We start from the raw sequence: 22,960 nt of genomic DNA on the forward strand, positions 1-22,960 counted from the left end.
ATCTGCTCTCACGTAGCTCCAAGGAATTGAGGGACGGTATTGAGCTTGCCCAGAAGTTCTCTGGCACTGCTGAATTTGAAAGAAGAGAAACTACTCTTCAACAAACTGTAGAAAAATTCACCGCACATATTAAGGAACGCAAGCATTTCCAATACGTTCGTGACACAACTGATTTCAAGGAGGGCAGAGTTTTTGAGTTTGGCCTGAAACAACTGGGGCATCAGGAGGTAGAGACTGAGTTATCCTCCTCTGAACCAGATCTATCAGATACGGACACTCAGAGATATCCTCTTAGGACAGCTCGGAATAATAGGACCCAGGGTAAAGCATTTTCCCGGGGTACCCCAAGAGGGAGAACTAGGGGAAGAGCCCCCACTAGGGATGGTTTTTTAGGCAAGAGCCACCCCATCCTCGACTACCTACACAGGGACCCCAGGGACAACTAACGCTGGGTGCTCCTTGTGTTGATGAGGAAATGCAAATTATCAATGTGTCTGGGAGAACCTTATCGCACTATGAGACTGTCGTTCTGAAAAAGGGTCTATCATTTATTCCCACTAATCGTTTTGATCTCTTTTCCTGGGTGAAGGACCTTAATTTATTTATTAGGAAATTGAAGTGGAGGAAGTTCTTTTGTACACATGATAGAAGACAATGTGCTGAACTTGGCATTCAGGAGGAAGATCTTGCAAATGTCAGGGTATTGCAGGAATTATTGGATGAGGGGCAACGGGGAGTGGGTGAGGGCCCCTTCACTGATCTGAGGGCTCCCTCAACCACCAATCCCCCAATCAATGACAACACTCTGCTGGATGTGTTTCTCACGGTTGTTACAAATCAACTGCAGAAACTAGGGGCAGATCAACATCCACATTTTAATCTGTCACGGGATGAAACACTTGCACTCAAGGCACTGGAGAGTGACACGGGGATCATAATTAAACCCTCGGACAAGGGGGGTAATGTTGTTGTGATGGACCGTGCGCAGTATGTCACCATGTGTCATAACATCCTGAAGGACAGACTCTGCTATAGCATCCTGAGTGCCAATCCTACTGCAAAATACATGGCTGAACTCAAAGAGATTGTGGGGGAGGCTAAACAAGCGAAGATCATTGATGCTCGAGAGTTGTCATTTATTGTGGGACAATGTCCTCAGATAGCCACTTTCTACAGTCTTCCCAAGATTCACAAGGGTCTTAGTCCATTAAAAGGAAGACCCATTGTTTCTGGGATTGATAGTGTGTCTCAGAACGCTAGCATCTATTTGGACAGGATTTTGAGGCCCTTCGTGACGGCACTTCCGTCCTATGTGCGTGACACAATGGAGGTCCTCAGGAAGCTTGAAGGGATCAAAGTTGAATCCAATGTCCATTTGGCAAGTCTTGATGTAGAGGCCCTTTATAGCTCCATCCCCCACTCTTTGGGATGTGGTGCTGTTGAATACTTCCTCAATGAGAGAGGGGCTCAGTTTGGTGTGCATAATCAGTTTGTGCTCATCCTGTTGCGTTTTGTGTTGGAGCACAACTTCTTCATCTTTGAACATAGGTTCTTTCACCAGCTCAGAGGAGTTGCCATGGGTAGCCCATGTGCTCCTACCTATGCCAATCTCTATCTGGGCTGGTGGGAGAGAGAATTTGTGTTTTGTGACAGAATGGAGAAATATGTCTCTTCCATTGTGTTATGGTTAAGATTCATTGATGACATTTTGATACTGTGGTCTGGGACAACAGCAGAATTTGGAGAATTTGTCTCTATTCTGAACATCAATGACCTGGGTCTTTACTTTACCTCTGAAATCAAGGATAATCATATCACATTCCTTGACATCCAAATAGAGAAGACTAACCAGGGACATATCCAGACACAAATCTTTAGGAAAAGCACGGCCACCAATAGCCTTCTCAGATGGGATAGTTGTCACCCTAAACCCCTGAAGATGGGCATCCCAAAGGGTCAATATATTAGAGCGAGGCGGAACTGTACCACACTGTCAGACTTTCAAATGTCGGCCAATGGTCTGAGAAAAAGATTTGAGCACAAAGGGTATCCCAGTGGTGTCTTGAAATCGGCATACCAACATGCTATTACATCAAATAGGGAGTCCCTACTGAACCCTAAAGTATCTCCAGAGAAGGACAACGTTATGAGGATAATTGGTACCTACGATGTTGCGCACGCTGAGGTTAGAAATATTCTTACCTCATACTGGGACATCCTTAAAGCAGACCCGGACGTAGGTGGTTTAGTTGGGGACCGTCCTCAGATCACTTTCCGGAGGGGCCGTAATCTTAAGGACAGATTGGTGCACAGCCATCTGAAGACACCTGCTGTCACCACTTGGCTTTCGACTAATGTCACTGGGTCATTCCAGTGTGGTAGATGCAAACATGTAGCTCTGTTTGGAAAAGCAAAATATTCAAAAGTACTGTGACAGGAGTCACGTTTTCCAATAGGTCGTTTATCAACTGCCTCACCAAGGGGGTGGTGTACCTGATTACGTGTCAATGTGGCATGCAGTATGTCGGTAAGACAATAAGGGAGTTCAGACGCAGGATTCGGGACCATATTTGTGACATTCAGAATAAAGCTGACACCTCTATTTCTCGACATGTATGGGACCACCACAAGGGAGATCCCTCTTCTATTAAGTTCCAAGGTATAGAACATGTCAGTATTCCTGCCAGGGGAGGCAATTGGGACAGACGTGTTCTACAGAAGGAGGCCCAGTGGATTTTCAGGATGCAAACCATCAAGCCACTGGGCCTCAATGAGTCTATATCTTACCTTCCTTTCTTATAATTTGCCTTGCCCTATTACTGTATTTCTGCATGTATCTTTCATTGATATGTAATGGGATTGTTTATGAACTCGTTCCTGTACCGTTTTCAGCGTTCTCTCCTGTACTGTTTACCTACATTGGATCTGATGATCCATAGTTTGTCCGATCCTGACTATTGATACACTACTTTGTGGGCCTTTGTGCTTTGTTTTGCTCACTAGATTCCCTGTTTTGCACACATAGCGCTTATTCCAGCGTTGGTATCGGCGCTGTATGTGCTGGCCACCTTTAGCTCCCCCTTGTTACCACTGATGCTTTATGCATCTTTTTCATAGGCTGCGTGGTTACTATGGAACCGCCCCCTGTAGGGGCGTGTGTTCTCACACGCCTTATTCCTTCATTGGACGGCCCGATACTACGCAACGCCCCTATGGGTGGGGCTTGGGTGAATAAAACTTCCGAGTTTCCACGGCGCGCGTCAGACCACTATCAGATGTCTCATATGCGCCGTTACACTAAAACGAACAGCTGAATATCAGCTGACAGGCAACTGTACGTTAATTAATTCAGGCAACTCGTACCCCTGAGGACGCTCCCCTACAAGGTGCAGAAACGCGTTGGGAGTGTGCCTGTTAACTAATCTGTGGCAATCAGATCTCATCAATATTTGCCAAGCACTCTGAGTCAGTTTTTATGTGATCATTTCACCTGTGATATAATCAGGCATCCATGAATGGGTGCTTGCTGATTATCTATCTTTTTGTCACATACATCTCAGTCTGCGCTCTTGATCTGGTTGCCAACGCCTGTACCTGGATCTTTTGGCACTCTGTGCCCTACCAATTTTAATAATTTTGTTAATAAACAATTATTTTAAACGTTTATACAGGCAGAATAATTACATCTTAGTAATTTAAATGTATACCTCTACACAGTACTCTTGTATTTTTATATAATTGGTATCACCGCGTCCGTAACGACCCAAACGACAAAACTATTATGTAATTTATCCCGCACGGTGAACGCTGTAAAAAAAAAACATGAAAAACAACGCCAGAATCTTTGTTTTTAGGTCACATCTCCTTCCAAAAAATGCTATAAAAAGTGATCAAAAAGTCACATTTACTCCAAAATAGTACTAATAAAAACGGCAATCCGTCCAGCAAAAAATAATCCCTGACACCCCTTTGTGCACGCAAAAATAAAAAAGTTATGGTAATTAGAATATGGCGACGCAGAAAACAAATGATTTTATAAAAAAAAGTGATTTTATTGTGCAAAAGCTGCAATACATAAAAAAAACTATATAAATTTGGTATCACCGTAATCGTATCGATCCGCAGAATAAAGTTAACATGTGATTTAGGGCGCACTGTGGATGCCGAAAAAAAAACCAATAAAAAACTATTCCAGAATTGCTTGTTTTTGGTAATTTCCTTTACCAAAAAATGAAATAAAAAGTGATCAAAAAGTCGTATGTGTTCTAAAATGGTACCAATAAAATCTACAGCCCGTCTCGCAAAAAACAAGCCCGCACACCGCTCAATCAACTGAAAAATAAAAAAGTTATGGCCCTAGTAATGCGGTGATGAAAAACATCTCAATGCGCACGCCGGAAGGGAACATTCCTTCAGTTTCAGGGCCATAGTATTGAGGAACTAGGAAGGTGAGGGACATAGCACATCCCCTGGAAGCGAGGGCGCCCGTATTATACCAGCGGAAAACTTTCCCAGCAATATTTCCCAAACTACAAAGGAGAAAAAGTCCCCAAAATGTGCAGAGCGTTACAAAAGGGGGATAAGAAAGAAAACCGTTTATCAGTGTGACACCGGCCTGTGCATAACGGATCGCTTCACATCGTAACACACATCTATGGATAATTGTATTATTTACCCCATTATTATACTCTCTTATTATGCCCTGATGTTCTCCGCACAGATTACATATGCCACCACATTATAAACTGAAATACCAGCAAAACCCCAAACAGAAAAACTAACTAGAAAAATCCATGCTCAAAATGGCGGTCTTTCCCTTCTTAGCCCTACAGTGTGCCCAAACAGCAATTTATGGCCACAAGTAAGGCATTACCATACCCGGGAGAACCCTCTTAACAATTTATGGGGTAAGATTCTCTAGGGGCACAACATATTGTGCGGTGAATAGGCATATCAGTGGAAAAATTGCAATTTTCCCTTTGCACCATCCACTACGTATTCATTTCTGAAAAACACCTGTGGAGTCTAAATTCTCACTACACCCCTGATAAATGCCTTTAGGGGTGTCGTTTCTAAAACGGGGTCACTTTTGTTTGGTACATCAGTGGTTTTGCAAATGCAACATGGCGTCCGTAAACCATTCAAGCAAAATCTACGCTCCAAAAGATAAATACCGCTCCTTTTCTTCTGAATGCTCCCATATACGTAAACAGCTGATTATAACCACATATGGGGTGTTACCGTACTCGGGAGAAATTTCTTTTCAAATGTTGGCATGCTTTTTCTTCTCTATTACTTGTAAAAATGAAAAATGTTGATCTAAAACTACATCTTGGTGGAAAAAATTATTTTTCATTTTCATGGCTTAATTCTAATTAATTCAGCAAAAAACCTTTGGGATCAAAATTTTCACTATACTCCTAGATGATTCCTCAGGGGGTGCAGTTTCCCAAATGGAGTCACTTTTGGGGTGTTTCCACTGTACTAGTACTACAGGGGCTCAGCAAATGTGACATGGCGTCCAGAAACCATTCCAAAGTCCAAATGGTGCTCCTTCCATTCTGAGCCCTACCGTGTGTCCAAACAGATGTTTATGACCACATGTGGGGTATTTTTTTACTCGGGAGAAATGTCTTTACAAATTTTACGATGCTTTTTCTCCTTTAGTCCTTGTGGAAATGAAAAAAAAATAGCTAAACCTACATTTTATTTGAAAAAAATTTAGATTTTCATTTTCACAGCCTACTTCCAAAAATTTCTGCAAAAAACCTGTGGCGTCAAAATGCCCACTATACCCCTAGATAATTTCCTCAAGGGGTATAGTCTCCAAAATGGAGTCACTTGTTGTGGGTTTCCACTGTTTTGTCCCCTCAGGGGCTTTGCAAATGCGACATGGCCTCCGCAAACCATTCCTGCTAAATTTGAGTTCCAAAAGCCAAATGGCGCTCTTTCCCTTCTAAGCCCAGCTGTGTGTCCAAACAGCCGTTCATGACCACATGTGGGTTATTGTTTTACTCGGGAGAAATTGCTCTACAAATGTTGTGGTGCTTTTTCTACTTTAGTTCTTTTGGAAATGAAAGAAAATTAGCTAAACCTACATTTTATTTGAAATAATGTAGATTTTCACTTTCATGGCCTAGTTCCAAAAATTTTTGCAAAAAAACTGGCAGGTCAAAATGCTTGCTACACCCCTAAATAAATTCCTCGAATGGTTTAGTTTCCCAAATGGGGTCACTATTGGGGGGCTTCCACTGTTTTAGTTCCACAAGACCTCTTCAAAGCTGACATGGTACCTAAAATATATTCTAATAAAAAGGAGGTCCAAAATCCACTAGGTGCTACTTTTTCTTCGGAGGCTGGTGCTTCAGTCCAGTAGCACACTAGAGTCACATGTGGGATATTTCCTAAAACTGCAGAACCTGGGCAATAAATATTGAGTTGCATTTCTCTGGTAAAACCTTCTGTGGTACAAAAAAAATGGATTCAAAATGAATTTCTGGAAAAAAATAATGAACTTTGTAAATTTCACCTCTACTTTGCCTTAATTCCTGCGCAATGTCTAAAGGGTTGAGAAACTTTCTAAATGCTGTTTTGAATACTTTGAGGGGTGCAGTTTTTAAAATGGGGTGACTTATTGGGGGTTTCTAATATCTAAGGACCTTAAAGCCACTTAACAACTGAACTGCCCCCTGTAAAAATAGCATTTTGACATTTTCTTGAAAATGTGAGAAATTGCTGATAAAGTTCTAAGCCTTGTAACGTCCTAGAAAAATAGAAGGATGTTCAAAAAACGATGCCAAACTAAAGTAGACATATGGGGGATGTTAATGAGCAACAATTTTGTGTGGTATAACTATTTGTCTTACAAGCAGATACATTTAAATTGAGAAAAATGCTAATTTTTGCAATTTTTCGCTAAATTTTGGTGTTTTTCCCAATTAAATACTGAATGTATCGGGCAAATTTTGCCAGTAACATAAAGTCCAATGTGTCACGAGAAAACAATCTCAGAATCGCTTGGATAGGTAAAAGCATTCCGGAGTTATTACCACATAAAGTGAAACATGTCAGATTTGAAAAATGAGGCTCTGTCAGGAAGGTCAAAAGTGGCCAAAGAGGGAGGGGTTAAGCTTACTGGTCTATAATTACCCGGGGAAGACCTAGAGCCCTTTTTGAAAATAGTCACCACATTTTCCCTGCGCCAGTCCCTTGGCACTATACCGGTCACTAGAGAATCTCTAAATATTATGAAGAGGGGGACAGAAATAACTGAACTAAGCTCTTTAACCCCTTCAGGACCCAGCCACTCTTGGACCAAATGTCACAGCCTCATTTTTTAAATCTGACGTGTGTTACTATATGTGGTAATAACTTGGGAATGCTTTTACCTATCCCAGCGATTCTGAGATTGTTTTCTCGTGACATATTGTACTTTAAGTTAGTGAAAAAATTTGGTCGATATATTCAATATTTTTGTGTGAAAAACGCCAAAATTTTGAGAAAATTTGCAAAAAATTAGCATTTTCTAAATTCAAATGTATCTGCTTGTAAGACAGATATAGACCAAAAGAATACCAACAGACAGAATATGATAATGATAATACTGCTCGAAGCATCAACATTTACACTGTAAAGCACTGTTGCTAGTTATGTGAGCGGCACGTTATCATATCCTAAGTATTGACCAAGATACACTTGGTGCGTCGATCAAAAGATTTAGCATGAGAAACTGACAAAGAAAAAATGATCGACTTGAAGCACGTGAAATACAAAAAATATATGTACAATTTTTATTGAATAGAGACATGAGACAAGTAAAAAGATGGAATAAGGATAAGTCACAAAATAAAATTTTATTGTGTGACTTATCCTTATTCCATCTTTTTACTTGTCTCATGTCTCTATTCAATAAAAATTGTACATATATTTTTTGTAAGACAGATAGTTATACCTCACAAAATAGTTACTAGCTAATATTTCCCATATAGAGAACCGATAAAAACAAGGGGACATATACGAAAACACCGAAAAAGGCCATACTTACAAATGGACACAGCCAGGTCAGAAACGCTGATGAAAGAGTGAGCAGGTGCTTTAAATAATAATAGCCACTCCCACTGGTCTTGAGGGGAGTGGTGTGTGTGGTGCATGGGATGTGTAGTAAGAAATAATAAATGAATAGTGTGTGAAACATGGAGGGATAGTGTGTACGTCATGAGGCACAACGTGTATAGCCAGGTAGAAGCCTGGATAGTTCATAGAGCGGGCTACCCTGCTTGCTATGCCAAACAACATAGCAAGCCAGCAGGGTAGCCCGCTCTATGAACTATCAAAGCGTCACAAATAGGCTTCTACCTGGCTATACAAGTTGTGCCTCATGACGTACACACTATCCCTCCATGTTTCACACACTGGCACCCCATTATCAATTTATTTCTATTGAGGCACTTCACTCATTACTGCCCCCTATATTTCACTTATAGTATTACACTTGCACACACACTATTCATTTATTATTTCTTACTACACATCCCATGCACCACACACACCACTCCCCTCAAGACCAGTGGGAGTGGCTATTATTATTTAAAGCACCTGCTCACTCCTTCATCAGCATTTCTGACCTGGCTGTGTCCATTTGTAAGTATGGCCTTTTTCGGTGTTAATATTTCCCATATGTCTACTATAGATTGGCATCATTTTTTGAACATCCTTTTATTTTATTTTTTTATAAGTTTAGCAGCAATTTCTCACATTTTCAAGAAAATTTAAAAAGCCTATTTTTTAGGGACCAGTTCAGTTCTGAAGTGGCTTTGAGGGCCCCAACATTTGTAAAGCAACTTTTCCAGAGTACGGAAATACCCAACATGTGGTCATAAACTGCTGTTTGGGCAAGCAGCAGGACTCAGAAGGTAAGGCACGCCATTTAGCTTTTGGAGTACAGATTTTGCTGGTTTGATTTCTCGGCAACATGTCGCATTTGTAAAGCTCCTAAGGTACCAGTACAGTGGAAAAAAAGTGACTCCAGTTGGCAAACTACACCCATTGAGGAATTCATATAGGGGTTTAGTGAGCATTTTGACCCCACAGGTGTCTCATATATTTTATTAGAAATGGGCAGTGAAAATGAAAAATTACATTATTTTCCAATAAGATGCAGCATTAGTTAAAAATTTTTCATTTTCTCAACAAATAAAGGAGAAAAAGCACCGTAACATTTGTAAAGCAACTTCTTCAGAGTAGGGAAATACCCCACACGTGGTCATAAACTGCTATTTGGACACACAGCAAGGCTCTAAAGGGAAGGAGCGCCATTTAGGATTTGGAGTGGAGATTTTATAAGATTCGTTTTTTGACACCATGTTGCATTGAGCTATAGTACCAGTACAGTGGAACCCCCGATAAATTACCCCATTTTGGAAACTAGATCCCTCAAAGAATTTATCTAGGGGTGTAGTGAGCATTTTGACCGCACAAGTGTTTTGCAAAAATGTGTAAACAATAGATGTTGCAAATTGAAAATTGCTGTTTCCCCCAGATATGCCATTTCAGTGCCCAATGTGTTGTGCCCAGCTTGTACCACCGTAGACACACATCCCATAAATTGTTAAGCGGGTTCTCCATAATACAGTAAAACCCCATATGTGGTCATAAATTGCCGTTTCGGCACACTGCCAGGCTCAGTTGGACCACCATTTGGCTTTTAAAGCGCAGATTTTGCTTGGTGTTTTAGTGGTATTTTATCTTATAATGTGGGGGCATATGTAAGCTGGGCGGAGTACATCAGGGTATATGTAAACTGGGTGGAGTACATCAGGGTATATGTAAGCTGGGCAGAGTACATCAGGGTATATGTAAGCTGTGCAGAGTACATCAGGGTTTATGTAATATGTGCGGAGTACATCAGGATATATGTAAGCTTTGCAGAGTACATCAGGGTATATGTAATATGCGCAGAGTACATCAGGGTATATGTAAACTGTGCGTAATACATCAGGATATATGTAAACTGTGAGGAGTACATCAGGGAATATGTAATATGTGAGGAGTACATCAGGGTATATGTAAACTGTGAGGAGTACATCAGGGTATATGTAATATGTGAGGAGTACATCAGGGAATATGTAAACTGTGCGTAATACATCAGGATATATGTAAACTGTGAGGAGTACATCAGGGTATATGTAATATTTGAGGAGTACATCAGGGTATATGTAATATGTGAGGAGTACATCAGGGTATATGTAAACTGTGCGTAATACATCAGGATATATGTAAACTGTGAGGAATACATCAGGGTATATGTAATATGTGAGGAGTACATCAGGGTAGTTTCACTGTATAGTTAGATAGAATCTAATTGTGCTCCCACAATATAAAGAATTTTAATTATAAGGTTCACTGAATTGACAACTGAGTAAAAAAATATCTTTAATAGTAACTAGTTTAAAAACAGGGGTAACACACCACTGTGACATAAGCCCCACCGTGAAAATTTAAAAAATGTATTAAACAAGGAAACACTGAGTTATTATGATACCTATATCTCTGTGTATAAACGATATTTGTAGGAATCAGCATATACCCAGGGCACAACAGTAGTACAAGCCCTAATTATAGCATAGGTGTCCGACAATTACGGATCTCCTAACGCTGGGTTTCACACAATATATTGTCCCCAATGCACGCATTCCTTAAACATTAAACGACCCTACGCGTTTCAGATACTCATCCTCAGGGGTCCGTATCTTGGTAACTCTGGCCTCATCACCAGCGATATTAGTATTTCAACAGCGGATATTCCGCTGTGCGTCACGGGAAGATGCACGTATCGATGTCAACGGCATACTCCATAGCAGGCGCTAGGTTACTATAAACGCTAAACTCCACCCATCGTGTACGGCGGCAAAACATGAATTGACCAATCACAACACCCTCTCGATTCGTGACACCTGCCCATGTGACCCCCCGCCGTCAGCTGACAGCCAGGGGTCATCATCGGCCGCATCAAGCCGAACGCGGAGGCGCAGTGGAAGCCAAGGACGTGTCGCCCGGACTGCCAAACACGAGGAGGTAAGCGCTAAAAGATAATATATTGTAAGTATATCTTGCGGCACAGTGTACCACCGCAAGTGGGCAACCTCACAAAGCAACTCAAGAGAAAAAGACACATATGAGGTGGAAGAAATTGCTGAGGTCCCTATTCCTTAGAAAAACTGACAAAACGATCTCTTTGTATGTTAGCTAGCAAGTATAGCCATCTCAAATAAGTAATGCACAAATGCAGATAAACACTCACCCACCCCAAGGTAAAACCCCTATAGGGGGATGGTATCACACGTTTTAAATAAAACATGTATAGTTAGTCTGCTCATTTAGACCTAGTGGTTGTATGCATTCCAGTCTATGGATCCACTGCGCTTCCTTCCGTAGAATCAGGTTATCCCAGTCCCCTCCTCTCTTGGGGGGTCTGACAAGTTCAATTGCTTGAAATTTTAACACTTCTGCCTGGCCTTGGTGTTTTGCATGCACGTGCTTGGATATTGGAGTGTCCCTACCATGAATAATGTCTCCAACATGCTCCCTAATACGACGACGAAGTTGTCGTGCTGTTTTACCCACATAATTTAGGGGGCATGGGCATGTAATAAGGTAGACTACTCCAGCTGTCTTGCAATTGACATAGTCCCGAATATTGTATTGTTTTTGGGTGACAACACTGGTAAAGCTATTTCCTTTAAGAATGAAATCACAGGCTTTACAACCACCGCATCTAAAAGTGCCTGGTGTTTGTCTATCCAGCCATGTACCCCTAGGTGAAATGGGGTCAAAACAGCTGTGCATGACTCTGTCCCTTATATTTTTCCCTCTCCGATACGTGACAGAAGGCCTCCGTGTGATCTGATCTGCTAGATCTATATCAGAACTGAGAATACGCCAATACCTGTTCAGTATCTGCATAATGTCATTCTGTTTTGAGTCATAGGTGCCTATGAGTCTGGTAACTTGTTCCTCTTTCCGTTTTTTAGGGACCAGAAGACATTGCCTATCTGCATCCCTAGCTCCCTCATAGGCCTTTCTAATAACACTCTTGGGGAAACCTCTATCCTTCAATCTTGTTTTGAGTTCCTGGGCCTGGCACTCAAAATCACCCATAGAGCTACAGTTCCTACGTACTCTCATAAATTGGCCCTTCGGAATGCCACATTTGAGGGAATAAGGATGACAGCTATTCCATTGCAAAAAACTATTTGTTGCTGTCTCTTTCCGATGTACCTTTGTGCGAATTGTACCTCCTTCCGTTTTTATGATTTTCAAGTCTAGAAAGGACAGTTCATTCTCACTGATCTCACATGTAAACCTAAGTCCTACATCATTTTTATTGAGGGCTGCTACGAACTTATGGAACTCGTCTACTGAAGAGTTCCAGAGAATAAGCACGTCATCAATATATCTAATCCACAGTCCAACGGATGAAGTCCAATTTACAAATTTGTCACCAAAAACAATTGTCTCCTCCCACCAGCCAAGAAATAGATTTGCATAGGTGGGAGCAGCAGGACTCCCCATTGCAGTTCCACATTGCTGATGAAAGATCTTATCTTCAAATATAAATATATTTTTTTCAAGAACAAACTGTAATAACTGCAAAACAAATTGGTTATGAGCAGCAAACTGTGTACCTCTTGATCCCAAATAGTACTCAATCGCTTTATAGCCACATTTGTGAGGTATGGATGAATACAAGGCCTCAACATCCAAACTAGCCAGGATTGTATCTTTCTCCAGAGAAATACCATCAATCTGTTTCAAGACATCCATGGTGTCACGTACATATGATGTAAGACTTAAGACAAAGGGGCGCAACACCTGATCAACATAAGTACTCACATTTTGAGTTAAATTGTTAATGCCTGAAACAATGGGTCTGCCACGTAAGGGAGGATACCCTTTGTGGATTTTGGGCAGGCTATAGAAACACGCCATAACAGGAAATTGCTTGGTGTTTTAGTGGTATTTTATCTTATAATGTGGGGGCATATGTAAGCTGGGCGGAGTACATCAGGGTATATGTAATATGTGCGGAGTACATCAGGATATATGTAAACTGTGAGGAGTACATCAGGTTATATGTAATATGTGCGGAGTACATCAAGGTATATGTAAACTGTGCGTAATACATCAGGGTATATGTAAACTGTGAGGAGTACATCAGGGTATATGTAATATGTGAGGAGTACATCAGGGTATATGTAATATGTGAGGAGTACATCAGGGTATATGTAAGCTGGGCGGAGTACATCAGGGTATATGTAATATGTGCGGGTAGATCAGGCTATATGTAAGCTGGGCGGAGTACATCAGTGTATATGTAAGCTGGGCGGAGTACATCAGGGTATATGTAAGCTGGGCAGAGTACATCAGGGTATATGTAAGCTGGGCGGAGTACATCAGGATATATGTAATATGTGCGGGTAGATCAGGGTATATGTAAGCTGGGCGGAGTACAACAGTGTATATGTAAGCTGGGCGGAGTACATCAGGGTATATGTAATATGTGCGGGTAGATCAGGGTATATGTAAGCTGGGCGGAGTACATCAGTGTATATGTAAGCTGGGCGGAGTACATCAGGGTATATGTAAGCTGGGCGGAGTGCATCAGGGCAGAGGCGTAGCTAGGTTCTCCAGCACCCGGGGCAAAGATTCAGTTTGGCGACCCCCCCCACCAACCTCTTTCCCGACATCTCCTTCCCCCTCGCCGTGTTTGTTTTCTCTACCAATCGACGTGTCATTGCTTTTTATGTAACACATTTGTACATCTTACAAGCAATATGGTTCTATACACAACACCAGAACCAAGCTCAGTACATATATACATCACCAGCACAAATACAGCTCAATTTAGTGCAACCCCTGCCGTATAGGTATGTATGGCGTAAAACTACAGCTCCCAGCATGGCTCAAGCAATGATAAGGATATGCTGGGAGATGCTGTTTCACAAAAAATAAATCCTATCATAATCACACCACCATCTCGCTGCAGATCATACAGTGACTACAGTGCTGATTAGAGGCAGAATAAACATTTACATTAAGTGACTCACCGGTGACATCTCAGATTCTAGTTCTTTTTCTCCATCCGGTCCAGACCTCTATGGTGGCTTCTCCCGGTCACGGACCATTTCTGCAGTTTGCTTCTCAGATGTCTTCAGCTTCTCACTTTTCCAACATTTCTGCACCTATAAATAAATATAAAGTTATCATTATACCACACACTACGCCCCTAAATATAATAGCGCCATACACTGCACCTCTAATTATAATAGCACCATACACCGTGTCACACACACACACACACACACACACACACACACACGCACACACACACACACACACACACTGTGCCCCCTGTAGATAGTGCCTGCCATAGAGCCCCTGTAGATAGTGCCCCCATATAGACCACCCCTGTATATAGTGTCCCACAAATAACTTCCCCTATAGTGCTCTACAGATAGCCCACCACTGTATATAGCCCCCTGTAGATATAGCCCACCCCTGTATATAGTACTCTACAGATAGCCCAACCATGTATGTAGCCCCCCTGTAGATATAGCCCACCCCTGTATATAGTGCTCCACATATAGTCCACCCCTTTATATAGTGTTTCACAGATAGACCACCCCTGTATATAGCCCCCTTGTACATATAGTCCACCCCTGTATATAGTCCTCCACTAGATAGTCCACCCCTGTATATAGTGCTCCACAGATAGCCCACCCCTGTATATACTATATACAAGGGTGGGCTATCTGTGGAGCACTATATACAGGGGTGGACTATACGTACAAGGGGTTGGGCTTTCTGTGGAGCACTATAGGGGGAGATATTTGAGGGATACTATATACAGGGGTGGGCTAAATCTACAGGGGGACTATATACAGGGGTGGGCTATATCTACAGGGGGACTATATCTACAGGGGGGCTATATACAGGGGTGGGCTATCTACAGGGGGACCATATCTACAGGGGGACCATATCTACAGGTGGACCATATCTACAGGGGGACCATATCTACAGGGGGACTATATACAGGGGTGGGCTATATCTATCTACAGGGGGACTATATACAGGGGTGGGCTATCTACAGGGGGACCATATCTACAGGGGGACCATATCTACAGGAGAACCATATCTACAGGGGGACCATATCTACAGGGGGGCTATACACAGGGCTGGGCTATATCTACAGGGGTGGGCTATATATACAGGGGTGGGCTATATCTACAGGTGTGGGCTATATCTACAGGGCGGCTATATCTACAGGGCGGCTATATCTACAGGGCTGGGCTATATCTACAGGGGTGGGCTATATCTACAGGGGTGTGCTATATCTACAGGGGTGGGCTATATCTACAGGGGTGGTGTAATGACGGGGGTAGGGAAACGGACAAGTGAGCCCTAATCTACCCGCCACTCTGTCCCTGCCTACTTGCAATGACCCGCCCTAGGCGACGGGGTACAACTGGGCGGCGGTCCCTACGCTCAGTAAGTGCAAGAGACAAACAGACAAGGGAACACAAAGCAAAGGGAAATGGGGAAGTTGCCCACGGCAACACCGTGAGCAACAAGAGTGGTGAACGAGCCGAGTCAAACCAGGAGTGCACGAGGTACCAAACGCAGAGCAGGAGAGTAGTCAGAAAGCCAGGGTCAGTATGGAGCAGGATCAAATAGTCAGAAGCTGTAGCTGGGCCAGGAAACCACACGAGAAGAATCACAAGCAAAGGAGGAACAGGAATAGACAGAGGGCGGGAGCTAGCTCCATCTGGCCAGGCTGCGATAGGCTCTCCCACTCCTAAGCCTGCCATCCTGAGTGGTGGAAGCTGGAGTCAGTCTCAGAGACATAGACTCAGGTGCAGACTGATTACCTATGGGCGTATACACAGAAGTTGTGCCTGGCAGATCCTTTACAGTACCCCCCCTTTTATGAGGGGCCACCGGACCCTTTCTAAGTGGACCTGGTTTATTAAGGAAACTAAGGTGGAACCTCCTGACCAATACCCCAGCGTGAACATCCCGGGCGGGTACCCAAGTATTCTCCTCAGGCCCGTATCCTCTCCAATGGACCAGGTACTGGAGGGAGCCTTGGACCATCTTGCTGTCCACAATCTTGGCCATCTCGAATTCCACCCCCTCAGGGGTGAGAACGGGAACAGGAGGTTTCCTCGAGGGAGCCAAGGACGGGAGCAGCGTTTAAGGAGGGAGGCATGAAACACGTCATGAATTCGAAAAGACGGGGGCAACTCCAGTCGGAAGGACACAGGATTGAGGACTTCAATGACCTTATACGGCCCAATAAACCGGGGAGCAAACTTCTTGGACGGGACTTTAAGGCGCAAGTTCCTAGACGATAACCACACCAGATCCCCGACCATAAACAAGGGGTTAGCAGAACGTCTTCTATCAGCCTGAGTTTTTTGTACGCTCTGGGACGCCTCTAGGTTCTTCTGAACCTGGGCCCAGACTGTGCACAGTTCCCGATGAACGACCTCTACCTCGGGATTGTTGGAACTACCAGGTGAGACGGAGGAGAACCGTGGATTAAACCCAAAATTACAGAAAAAGGGGGAGACCCCTGACGAGTTACTGACCCGGTTATTAAGGGAAAATTCGGCGAGGGGAATGAATGAGATCCAATCATATTGACAGTCAGAGATAAAACACCTTAAATATTGTTCTAGAGATTGATTAGTCCTCTCAGTTTGACCATTAGTTTCAGGATGGAAGGCAGAGGAGAAGGATAGATCAATCTCCAACTTTTTACAGAAGGCTCTCCAAAACAATGAAACAAATTCTACCCCTCTGTCCGAAACAATATTGACAGGGACCCCATGGAGACGCAGGATGTGTTTGACAAACAAGGTAGCTAACGTCTTGGCATTAGGTAGTTTCTTGAGGGGCACAAAGTGGCACATCTTACTGAAGCGGTCTACTACCACCCACACCACCGACTTGCCTTGAGATGGAGGCAAATCGGTGATAAAATCCATAGAGATATGGGTCCAAGGTCTCTGGGGAATGGGCAAAGAACGTAGTAAGCCCACTGGTCGGGACCTGGGAGTCTTGGACCTAGCACAAACCTCACAAGCAGCGACGTAGGCCTTAACGTCTTTAGGCAACACAGGCCACCAATAGTTTCTGGCAATGAGGTGTTTGGTACCGAGGACGCCTGGATGACCAGATAGTGCAGAGTCATAATTTTCCCTAAGTACCCTTAGCCGGTATTGCAGGGGAACACACAGCTTGTCCTCAGGAAGGTTCCCGGGAGCTGAACCTTGATCAGCCGCAATTTCAGAGACTAAATCAGAATCAATAGAAGAAATGATTATACCTGGAGGCAAAATACAAGCAGGATCTTCCTCCGAAGGAGGGCTGTCCATGAAGCTACGCGACAGTGCATCGGCCCTAATATTTTTAGACCCAGCCCTATAGGTAACCAAAAAGTTGAATCTGGTAAAAAATAGCTCCCATCGAGCTTGTCTCGGGTTTAGCCTCCGGGCAGATTCTAGGAAAACCAGATTCTTGTGGTCGGTAAGGACCGTTACCTGGTGCCTAGCCCCCTCCAGGAAGTGGCGCCACTCTTCAAATGCCCATTTAATGGCTAAGTGTTCGCGGTTGCCAATATCATAGTTACTCTCAGTGGGCGAAAACTTCCTGGAGAAGTAGACACAGGGACGGAGATGGGTGAGGGACCTGGTACCCTGGGACAAGACAGCCCCCACTCCCACCTCGGATGCGTCAACTTCCACGATAAATGGCTCCATTTGGTCGGGCTGAACCAGCACCGGGGCCGAGATAAAGCACTTCTTAAGGACCTCAAAAGCCTGAACAGCCTCAGGGGGCCAGTGGAGGAGATCAGCACCTTTGTGAGTGAGGTCCGTAAGAGGCTTAGCGATGACCGAGAAGTTAGTAATAAATCTCCTGTAATAATTAGCGAACCCCAAGAAACACTGTAACGCCTTCAGGGAGGCAGGTTGGACCCATTCCGCCACAGCCTGGACCTTGGCGGGGTCCATGCGGAATTCATGAGGAGTGAGGATTTGACCCAAAAATTGTATCTCCTGTACCCCAAACACACATTTTTCGGTTTTCGCAAACAGTTTGTTTTCCCGAAGGACCTGGAGCACCTTCCTGACGTGCTCAATGTGGGAGGACCAGTCCTTGGTAAACACCAGTATGTCATCAAGGTACACTACAAGAAATACCCCCAGGTAATCTCTTAAAATCTCATTTATGAAATTCTGGAAGACCGCAGGAGCATTACACAACCCAAAGGGCATGACGAGGTATTCGAAATGACCTTCGGGCGTGTTAAACGCAGTCTTCCACTCATCCCCCTCTTTGATGCGGATAAGGTTATACGCCCCCGTAGATCAAACTTAGAGAACCATTGGGCCCCCTGAACCTGATTAAAGAGATCAGGAATCAAAGGAAGGGGATACTGGTTCCTTACAGTGACCTTATTCAAGTTACGGTAGTCAATGCATGGCCTAAGAGCACCATCCTTCTTCCCTACGAAGAAGAAGCCAGCACCTACCGGAGAAGTAGAGGGGCGAATGTAACCCTTGGCCAGGCATCCCTGGATATACTCTCTCATGGCTTCACGTTCGGGACAAGAAAGATTAAATATCCTACCCTTAGGGAGCTTAGCTCCTGGTACCAATTCGATAGCGCAATCGTATTCTCTATGAGGAGGTAACACTTCGGAGGCCTCCTTAGAGAAAACATCAGCGAAGTCCTGCACAAACTCAGGTAGCGTGTTCACCTCCTCAGGGGGAGAAATAGAATTAACAGAAAAAAAAGACGTCAATCATTCATTACCCCATTTGGTAAGCTCCCCAGTATTCCAGTCAAACGTAGGATTATGCAACTGCAACCAGGGAAGGCCTAAAACCAAATCAGACGATAATCCCTGCATCAACAGTACAGAGCACTTCTCCAAATGCATGGAGCCAACAAGGAGTTCAAAAACAGGGGTATGCTGTGTAAAATAACCATTAGAAAGAGGAGTGGAGTCGATACCCACTACCGGGACAGGTTTAGGCAAATCAATTAAAGGCATAGCTAGAGACATGGCAAATTCCACAGACATGATATTAGTAGAAGACCCTGAATCCACGAAGGCACTGCCGGTAGCAGACCTACCCCCAAAAGAGACCTGAAAGGGATGCAAGATTTTATTACGTTTCATATTTACGGGAAATACCTGTGCGCCCAAGTGACCTCCCCGATGATCACTTAGGCGCGGAAGTTTTCCGGCTGCTTATGCTTACGCCTAGGGCAGGTGTTCACTTGATGCTTGTCATCCCCACAATAGAAGCAGAGACCATTCTTCCTGCGGAACTCTCTACGTTGTTGGGGGGACACGGAGGCCCCGAGTTGCATAGGTACCTCCGAGTCTTCCGTGGAAGAGCGAAGCAACGGGACCTCGGGAGTCATCATGGGGGAGTCAGAGGGGAAAACAAAAAAACTTTCAAGTTGTCGTTCCCTGAGACGTCGGTCAAGTCGTACCGCTAAAGCCATAACCTGGTCTAGGGAGTCAGAAGAGGGATAGCTAACTAGCAGGTCTTTCAGGGCGTTCGACAGACCCAACCTAAACTGGCACCTTAAGGCAGGGTCATTCCACCGAAAAGCTACGCACCACTTCCTAAAGTCAGAACAATACTCCTCAACAGGTCTCTTACCCTGACGTAAGGTCACCAGCTGACTCTCAGCAAAGGCAGTCCTGTCAGTCTCGTCATAAATGAGTCCGAGAGCAGAAAAGAAACGATCAACGGAGGAAAGTTCAGGGGCGTCAGGAGCCAAGGAGAAGGCCCACTCTTGGAGCCCTTCCTGGAGCCGGGACATAATAATACCCACCCGCTGGCTCTCAGAACCTGAGGAGTGAGGCTTTAAACGAAAGTAGAGCCTACAACTCTCCCGAAAGGAGAGAAAAGTCCTCCGGTCCCCTGAGAACCGGTCAGGCAACTTGAGGTGGGGTTCAAGAGGTGAGGTGAGGGGCACTACCATGGTAGCGTCAGGCTGGTTGACTCTCTGAGCCAGGGCCTGGACCTGTAGGGAGAGACCCTGCATTTGCTGGGCCAGGGTCTCAAGGGGGTCCATAGTAGTGTCAGGGACCAGGGTAGACTAGGTATATGGGCTTGTGATTATGTAATGACGGGGTAATCGAAACGGACAAGTGAGCCCTAATCTACGCGCCACTCTGTCCCTGCCTACTTGCAACGACCCGCCCTAGGCGACGGGGTACAACTGGGCGGCGGTCCCTACTCTCAGTAAGTGCAAGAGACAAACAGACAAGGGAACACAAAGCAAAGGGAAATGGGGCAGTTGCCCACGGCAACACCGTGAGCAAGAAGAGTGGTGAACGAGCCGAGTCAAACCAGGAGTGCACGAGGTACCAAACGCAGAGCAGGAGAGTAGTCAGAAAGCCAGGGTCAGTATGGAGCAGGATCAAATAGTCAGAAGCTGTAGCTGGGCCAGGAAACCACACGAGAAGAATCACAAGCAAAGGAGGAACAGGAAAGGCAGGTATAAATAGACAGAGGGCGGGAGCTAGCTCCGTCTGGCCAGGCTGCGATAGGCTCTCCCACTCCTAAGCCTGCCATCCTGAGTGGTGGAAGCTGGAGTCAGTCTAAGAGACATAGACTCAGGTGCAGACTGATTACCTATGGGCGTATACACAGAAGTTGTGCCTGGCAGATCCTTTACAGGTGGGCTATATCTACAGGGGTGGGCTATATCTACAGGGGTGGGCTATATCTACAGGGGTGGGCTATATCTACAGGGCGGCTATATCTACAGGGTGGCTATATACAGGGGTGGGCTATATCTACAGGGTGGGCTATATCTACAGGGGTGGGCTATATCTACATAGGGGGGCTATATCTACAGGGGTGGGCTATATCTACAGGGGTGGGCTATATACAGGGGTGGGCTATATACAGGGGTGGGCTATATACAGGGGTGGGCTATATACAGGGGTGGGCTATATCCAGGGGGGCTATATCTACAGGGGTGGGCTATATCTACAGGGGGCTATATAGTATATAGCCCCCTCTGTAGCTATAGCCCACCCCTGTATATGGTGCTCCATAGATAGCCCACCCCAATATATAGCCCCCCTGTAGATATAGTCCCCCTGTATATAGCCCACCCCCTGTAGAAATAGCCCCCCTGTAGAAATAGCCCCCCTGTAGATATAGTCCCCCTGTATATAGCCCACCCCCTGTAGATATAGCCCCCCCCCTGTAGATATAGCCCACCCTTATAGATAAAGTCCCCCACGCCGTCCGGCAGCCATGGAGACCTGCTCTCTTCTGCAGGTCTCCTGGGGGTTGAACGCAGTGTCTATGAAAGGCGCTGATTGGCTGGGCAGGATGACTTTCCCTGTCAGTCAGTCAGCGCCTTTCATCGACGGAAGTTTCACTGGTACAAAAGGTACCAGTAGCTTCACTCGTGGAAAGGCGCCTGAATGGCCGGGCACGGAACGTGCCCGGTCATTCATTGCTTCTAATTGTACCTGTGTCCTTGCGACACAGGTACAATTATAGGGCAGGAGGAGGTGGCGCTGGCGCCCCCTTCTGAACTGCGCCCGGGGCACGTGCCCCGCCTGCCCCCCCCTAGCTACGCCCCTGATCAGGGTATGTGTAAGCTGGGTGGAGTGCATCAGGCAGACCTCCCAACCATCCCGAATCCGGCGGGACAGTCCCGGTATTTGACTGCTGTCCCGCCGTCCCGGCGGTCTGAGCAATGTCCCACCCTGCCCCCAACTCCCTCTGTTGACAGCCACGCCCCCCTGCAACGACGCTGCCTGCACAGAGTCTGCTTGGAGCAAGGGAACAGAGTGCAGCAGACACACTTAGGCCCTGTTCACACGGAGTTTTTTGCAGGAGGAAAATTCCTCCTGTAAAAACTGACCCTGGAGGTTTTCATGTTTGATGTGGTTTTTGACGTGGTTTTTGACGTGGTTTTTGAGGCGGTTTTCCAGGCGGTTTTTGCCGAGGTTTTCACACGCATGAGGCTGGGTTCACACAACCATGTTACGTCCATAATGTACGGAACGTATTTCGGCCGGAAGACCCGGACCGAAGACAGTGCAGGGAGCCGGGCTCCTAGCATCATAGTTATGTACGACACTAGGAGTCCCTGCCTCTGCGTGGAACTACTGTCCCGTACTGTAATCATGATTACAGTACGGGACAGTTGTCCTGCAGCGAGGCAGGGACTCCTAGCGTCGTACATCACTATGATGCTAGGAGCCCGGCTCCCTGCACTGTCTTCGGTCCGGGTCTTCCGGCTGAAATACGTTCCGTACATTACAGACGTAACATGGTCGTGTGAACCCAGCCTGACAGCCTTCTGTCAACGGATCTGTCACCATTGAAATGAATGGTGATGCAAACGGAACTTACTTCACACTTGCCTTTCCGTTGAGGGGTTCCCCTGACTGAAAGCACCGACGGAACCCCTGAGCAGAAACCACGCTGATGTGAACAGGCCCACATTAAAAAAAAAAAAAAGTATACTTACTTCTTGAATCAATTTCCCAACATCAATGTCCATTCGGTGGTACACCTCTGCTGTCGTCATTTCTGTTCCTGAAATGTTAAAGAAAAATAAAAAAGAGATGACATACATGAACAACTGCATAACAAAATTAAAAAATTAAAAATAAAAAAATAGAAAAAAAAAATCTAAAAAAAAAAGCTAAAAAAAAAATCAGAAAAAAAAATTTAAAAAAAAATTCTAAAAAAAAAAATGCACAGCTCCATACATGTATAGCATGTATGGAACATAGGAGCAAGTGCACTTACTTGTATTTGGATGCAGGACTTCGGTTTTCTGTATCCCTGAGTTCTGTCCACGATGTTTTTCAGCCTCCACGAGCAGACAGGAAATGACA

General features: G+C 44.8%; 1 long non-coding RNA gene across 1 annotated transcript in view; it reads right to left on the minus strand.

Moving 5' to 3' along the window:
* LOC142740588 (uncharacterized) overlaps positions 1-22,928 on the minus strand; it is a 39,432-nt gene extending 16,504 nt beyond the window's left edge. The window contains exons 1-3 of the long non-coding RNA XR_012880794.1: positions 22,872-22,928; positions 22,588-22,655; positions 14,106-14,240 (exon numbers count right to left, since the gene is read on the minus strand). This is a non-coding gene — a long non-coding RNA (uncharacterized LOC142740588). The remainder of the gene's footprint in view (positions 1-14,105; positions 14,241-22,587; positions 22,656-22,871) is intronic.
* Between the last annotated feature and the right edge of the window lie 32 nt (positions 22,929-22,960).

Source organism: Rhinoderma darwinii, chromosome 2, assembly GCF_050947455.1.
Source record: "Rhinoderma darwinii isolate aRhiDar2 chromosome 2, aRhiDar2.hap1, whole genome shotgun sequence".
In the NCBI taxonomy this organism is placed as follows: Eukaryota; Metazoa; Chordata; class Amphibia; order Anura; family Rhinodermatidae; genus Rhinoderma; species Rhinoderma darwinii.